Source organism: Rhincodon typus, chromosome 46 (genome assembly GCF_021869965.1).
Source record: "Rhincodon typus isolate 14 chromosome 46, sRhiTyp1.1, whole genome shotgun sequence".
Taxonomy (NCBI): domain Eukaryota; kingdom Metazoa; phylum Chordata; class Chondrichthyes; order Orectolobiformes; family Rhincodontidae; genus Rhincodon; species Rhincodon typus.
The window spans coordinates 2,101,371-2,108,097 of NC_063377.1; positions in this window are offsets into that span (position 1 = coordinate 2,101,371).

Genomic DNA, 6,727 nt, shown 5'->3' on the forward strand with positions numbered 1-6,727 from the left:
GTGCTTTACTCGCTGAAATAAGCATGTCAGTCAAACCAACATCAAAAATTGAGTCATTTGTTGAAGTTCAGATTTTCGTCTTCTGGCATGCTTATCTCGCTGAAATAAGCATTTTAGTCAAAACAGCATCAAAAGTTGAGTTTCTTGGTGAATTTGAGATTTTGGTATTCTGATATTTTTATCTCGCTGAAATAAGCACGTTAGTCAAAACAACATCAAAACTTGAGGCATTTAGTGAAGTTGAGATTTTTGATTTCTGAAGTGTTTATCTCTTCTGAAATAAGCATTTCAGTCAAACCAACGTCAAAACTTGAGTCAGTTGGCGAAGTTCAGATTTTGGTCTACTGAAGAGTTTAACTCGCTGAAATAAGCATTTTATTGCAACCAGCATCAAAAGTTGAGTCATTTGGTGAAGTTGCGATTTTAGCCTTCTGAAGTGCGTAAGTCGCTGAAATAAGCATGTTAGTCAAACCAACATCAAAACTTGAGTCATTTTTTGAAGTTCAGATTTTGGTCTTCTGAAGTGCTTATCTGAGTGAAATAAGCATGTTCGTCAAAAAAAGCATAAAAAATTAAGTCATATGGAGAAGTTGCGGTTTTGGTGTTATGACAAGCTTATCAGACTGAAATAAGCATGTTAGTCAAAACAACATCAACAATTGAGTCATTTGGTCAAGTTTAGATTTATGTCTACTGAAGTGCTTAACGTGCTGAAATAAGCATTTTAATCCAACCAGCATCAATAATTAAGTCATTTGGTGAAGTTGAGATTTTCCCCTTCAGAAGTGCTTATCTCAAAGAAATCAGCACGTCATTCAAACCAACATCAAAAACCAACTCATTTGGTAAACTTGAGACATAGGCCGTTCGATGTGATTATCTGAATGAAATAAGCGTGTTAGTCAAAGCAGCATCAATAATTAAATCATTTGATGAAGTTGAGATTTTTGACTTCTGAAGTGCTTATCTCACACAAATAAGCGTGTTAGTCAAAACAACATCAGAAATTGAGTCATTTGATGAAGTTGAGATTTGTGACTTCTGAAGTGCTAAAATCACTGAAATAAGCATGTTAGTCAAACAAACATCAAAACTTGAATCATTTCGTGAAGTTCAGATTTTGGTTTACTGAAGTGCTTATCTCGCGGAAATAAGCACGTTAGACAAAACAACATCAAAGTTGTGTCTTTTGGTGAAGTTGAGTTTTTTTTGACTTCTGAAGTGCTCATCTCACTCAAGTAAGCATGTCAGTCTGACCAGCATGAAAACTTGAGTCATTTGGTGAAGTTCTTATTTCGGCCCACTGAAGTGCTTATCTCACTCAAATATGTATGTTACTCAAAACAACATCAAAACTTGAGTCATTTGGTGAAGTCGAGATCTTCGCCTTCTGAAGTGCTCAAATCGCTGAAATAAGCATGTTAGTCTAACCAACATCAAAACTTAAGTCATTTGTTGAAGTTCAGATTTTCGTCTTCTGAAGTATTTATCCGAGTGAAATAAACATGTTAGTTAAAACAACATAAAAAATTAAGTCATTTTGTGAAGTTCAGATTTTGGTCTTCTGAAGTGCTTATCTCACTCAAATATGCATGTTACTCAAAACAACATCAAAAGTTGAGTCATTTTGTGAAGTCGAAAATCTTCACTTCAGAATTTGTTATTTCACTGGCGGAAGCCTGTTAGACAATCCAACATCAAAATTTGATTCATTTAGTGGAATTCAGATTTTGGTTTTCTGAAGTGCTTTTCACACTGAAATAAGCATGTTAGTCAAAACTGCATCAAAAGTTGAGTGTCTTGTTGAAGTTGATATTTTGGTCTTCTGCTATGCTCAACTCGCTGAATTAAGCACGTCAGTCAAAACAATATCAAAAGTTCTGGCATTTGGTGAAGTTGAGATTTTGATCGTCTGAAGTGCTTAACTCGCTGAAATGAGCATGTTATTCAAACGAATATCAAAAATTGAGACATTTGGTGAAGTTCAGATTTTTGTCTTCTGAAGTGCTTATCTCGCTGAAATAAGAATTTTAATCCAACCAGCATCAAAAATTATGTCATTTGCTGAAGTTGAGATTTTTGCCGTCTGAAGTGCTTAACTCACTCAAATATGTATGTTACTCAAAACAACATCAGAAGTTGAGTCATTTGGTGAAGTTGAGATTTTGATCTTCTGCTTGTCTCAAAGAAATCACCATGTCTTTCAAAGCAACATCAAACACTAACCTATTTGAGGAAGTTCATATATTGGTCTTCTGATGTGCTTATCTGGGTGAAATAAGCGTGTTAGTCAAAACAGCATTAATAATTAAGTCATCTGGTGAAGTTGAGATTTTTGACTTCTGAAGTGCTTATCTCACTCAAATAAGCATGTTAGTCAAACAAACATCATAACTTGAGTCATTTTGTAAAGTCTAGATTTTGGTCTTCAGAAATGCTTAACTCGCCAAAATAAGCATTTTAATCCAACCAGCATCAAAAGTTGAGTGATTTGGTGAAGTTGACATTTTAGCCTTCTGAAGTGCTTGACTCGCTGAAATAAGCATGTCAGTCAAAACAACATCAAAAGTTGAGTCATTTGGTGAAGTTGAGATTTTGATCTTCTGACGTGCTTATCTCAATGAAAAAAACATGTAATTCAAACCAACATCAACAACTAAGTCATTTGGTGAAGTTCATACATAGGTCTTCCGATGTGCTTATTTGACTGAAATAAGCATGTTAGTCAAAACAGCATCAATAATTAAAACATCTGGTGAAGTTGAGATTTTTGACTTCTGAAGTGCTGATCTCACTCAAATAAGCATGTTAGTCAAACAAACATCAAAACTTGAATCATTTGTGAAGTTCAGATTTTGGTCTTCTGATGTGCTTATCTCGCTGAAATAAGCATTTTAATCCAACCAGCATCAAAAGATGAGCCATTTGGTGAAGTTCAGATATTCGCCTTCTGAAGTGCTTAACTCGCTGAAATAAGCATGTTAGTCAAAACAACATCAAAAGTTAGGTAATTTGGTGAAGTTGAGATTATTCAATTTTGAAGTGCTCATTTCACTGGATGAAGCATGTTGGTCAATCCAACATCAAAATTTGATTCATTTAGTGACGTTCAGATTGTGGTCTTCTGAAGTGCTTATCTCACTAAAATAAGCAGGTAAGTCAAAACAACATCAAAACTTGAGTCATTTGATGAAGTTGAGATTTTTTACTTCTGAAGTGCTCATCTCAAAGAAGTAAGCTACTTAGTCAAACAATCATCGAATCTAGAGTCATTTGGTGAAGTTGAAATTTTGATCTTCTGAAGTGCTTACCTCATGAAATAAACATGTCATTGAAACAAACATCAAAAACTAACTCATTTGGTAAAGTTGAGATATTGGTCTTCTGAAGTACTCATCGGAGTGAAATAATCATGTTGGTCAAAACAGCATCAAAAATTAAGTCATATAGCGAAGTTGAGATTTTTGATTTCTGAAGTGATTATCTCACTGAAATGAGCATTTTAGGCCAACCAGCCTACAAATTTACGTCCTTTGTTGAATTTGAGATCTTTGACTTCTGAACTGCTAATGTCACTCAAAGAATCATGTTAGTCAAACCAACATCAAAACTTGAGTCATTTGGTGCAGCTCAGATTTTCGTTTTCTGAAGTGCTTTTCTCACTGAAATATGCATTTAGTCACATCAGCATCAAAACTTAGGTCCTTTGGTGAAGTTGAGATTTTTGTCTTCTGATATGCTTATCTCGCTGAAGTAAGCACGTTAGTCAATACAACATCCAAAGTTGAGTCATTTGGTAAAGTTGAGATTTTGATCTTCTGAAGTGCTCACCTCATGAAATAAGCATGTTATTCAAACCAACATCAAAAACTGACATTTTTGATGAAATGAGATGTTGGTCTTCTGATGTGCTTGTCTGAGTTAAATAAGCATATTGTCAAAACACCATCAAAAATTAAGTCAGATGGTGAAGGTGAGATTTTTTGGTTTCTGAAGTGCTTATCTCACTGAAATGAGCATTTTAGTCCAAACAGCGTCCTAAGTTAGGTCCTTTGGTGAAGTCGAGATTTTTGACTTCAGAAGTGCTTTTCTCACTCAAATAATCACGATAGTCAAACCAACATGAAAACTGGAATCATTTGGTGAAGTTCAGATTTTGGTTTTCTGAAGTGCTTATCTCACTGAAATAATCATGTTTGTCAAAACAGCATGAAAAATTAAGTCATTTGGTGAAGTTGAGATTTTTGAAATCTGAAGTGCTTATCTGACTCAAATAAGCATGTTAGTCCAACCAACATCAAAACTTGAGTCATTTATTGGAGTTCAGATTTTGGTCTTCTGAAGTGCTTATCTGAGTGAAGTAAGCATGTTAGTCAAAACTGCATCAACATTGAAGTCATTTGGTGAAGTTGAGATTTTTGACTTCTGAAGTGCTTAAATCCCTGAAATAAGCATGTTAGTCAAACCAACATCAAACCTTTAGTCATTTGGTGAAGATCAGATTTTTTAGTTCTACAGTACTTGTCTCACTCAAGTAAGCATGTTAGTCAAACCAACATCAAACTTGAGTCATTTGGTGGAGTTCAGATTTTGATTTTCTGAAGTGCTTATTTGACTGAAATAAGCATTGATTCAAATCAGCATCAAAAGTTAGGTCCTTTGATAAAGTTGAGATTTTAGTCTTCTCATATGCATATCTTGCTGAAATAAGCATTTTAGTCAAACCAGCATCAAAAATTAAGTCATTTGGTGAAGTTGTGATTTTGGATTTCTGAAGTGCTTATCTCACTCAAGCAAGCATGTTAGTCCAACCAACATCAAAAGTTGAGCCATTTGGTGAAATCGAGATTCTTCACTTCGAAAGTGCTTATTTCACTGCAGGAAGACTGTTAATTAATCCCACATCAAAATTTGAGTCATTTAGTGAAGTTCAGATTTTGGATTTCTGAAGTGCTTATCTCACTGAAATAAGCATGTTAGTCAAAACAGCATCAAACATTGAGTGTCTTGTTAAAGTTGAGATTTTGGTGTTCTGCTATGCTTATCTCGCTGAAATAAGCTCGTTTGTCAAAACAGCATCAAAAATTTAGTCATTTGGCAAAGTTCAGATTTATGTCTACTGAAGTGCTTGACTGGCTGAAATAAGCATTTTAATCCAACCAGCATCATAAATTAATTCATTTGTTGACGTTGAGGTTTTTGCCTCCTGAAGTGCTCATCTCACTGAAATAAGCATTTTAGTCAAACCAGCATCAAAAGTTATGTCCTTTGCTGAAGTTGAGATTTTAGTCTTCTGAGGTGCTTAACTCGCTGAAATAAGCATGTCAGTCAAAACAACATCAAAAGTTGCGTCATGTGGTGAAGTTGAGATTTTGATCTTGCGAAGTGCTTATCTCAATGAAATAAGCATGTCCTTCAAACCAACATCAACAACTAACTCGTTTGGTGAAGTTCAGATATTGGTCTTCTGATGTGCTTGTCTGAGCGAAATAAGCATGTTAGTCAAAACAGCATCAAAAAATAAATCATTTGGTGACGTTGAGATTTTTGACTTCTGAAGTGCTGAACTCGCTGAAATAAGCATTTTAATTTAACCAGCATCATAAATTAATTTATTTGCTGACGTTGAGATTTTTGCCTTCTGAAGTCCTTAACTCGCTGAAATAATCATGTTTTTTAAAACAACATCAAAAGTTGAGTCATTTGGTGAAATTGCGATTTTTGACTGCTGAACTGCTTATATTCCTGATATAAGCATGTTAGTAAAACCAACACCAAAACTTTAGTCATTTGGTGAAGATCAGATTTTGGTTTTCTGAAGTTAAATCTCACTGAAATAAACATATTACTCAAAACACCTTGAAAAAATAAGTCATTTAGTGAAGTTGAGATTTTTGACTTCTAAACTGCTTATCTCACTCAAGTAAGCACGTTAGTCTCACCAACAGCAAAACTTGAGTCATTTTGTGAAGTTGAGATTTTGATCTTCTGAAGTGCTTACCTCATTAAATCAGCATGTCATTCAAACCAACATCAAAAACTAACTCATTTGGTGAAGTTGAAATTTTTGATTTCTGAAGTGTTTATCTCACTGCAATAAGAATTTTAGTCCAACCACCGTCCAAAGTTAGTTCCTTTGGTGAAGTTGAGACTTTTGAATTCTGAAGTGCTTATCTCACTCATATAATCATTATAATCAAACCAACATCAAAACTTGGGTCATTTGGTGGAGCTCAGATTTTGGTTTTCTGAAGTGCTTATCTGACTGAATTAAGCATTCAGTCAAATCAGCATCAAAAGATCGGTCCTTTGGTGAAGTTGAGATTTTAGTCTTCTGATATGCTTATCTCGCTGAAGTAAGCACGTTAGTCAAAACAACATCAAAAGTTGAATCATTTGGTGAAGTTGAGATTTTGATCTTGTGAAGGGCTTAACGCGATGAATTGAGCATGTTACTCAAAACAACATCAAGAGTTGAGTCATTGGGTCAAGTTGAGATTTTGATCTTCTGAAGTGCTTATTTCAATGAAATAAACATGTCATTCAAACCAACATCAAAAACTAACTCATTTGGTGAAGTTCAGATATTGGTCTTCTGATGTGCTTATCTTAGTGAAATAAACATGTTAGTCAAAACAGCATCAAAAATTAATTCATTTCGTGACGTTTAGATTTTTGACTTCTGAAGTGCTTAACTCGCTGAACTAAGCATTTTAATTTAACCAGC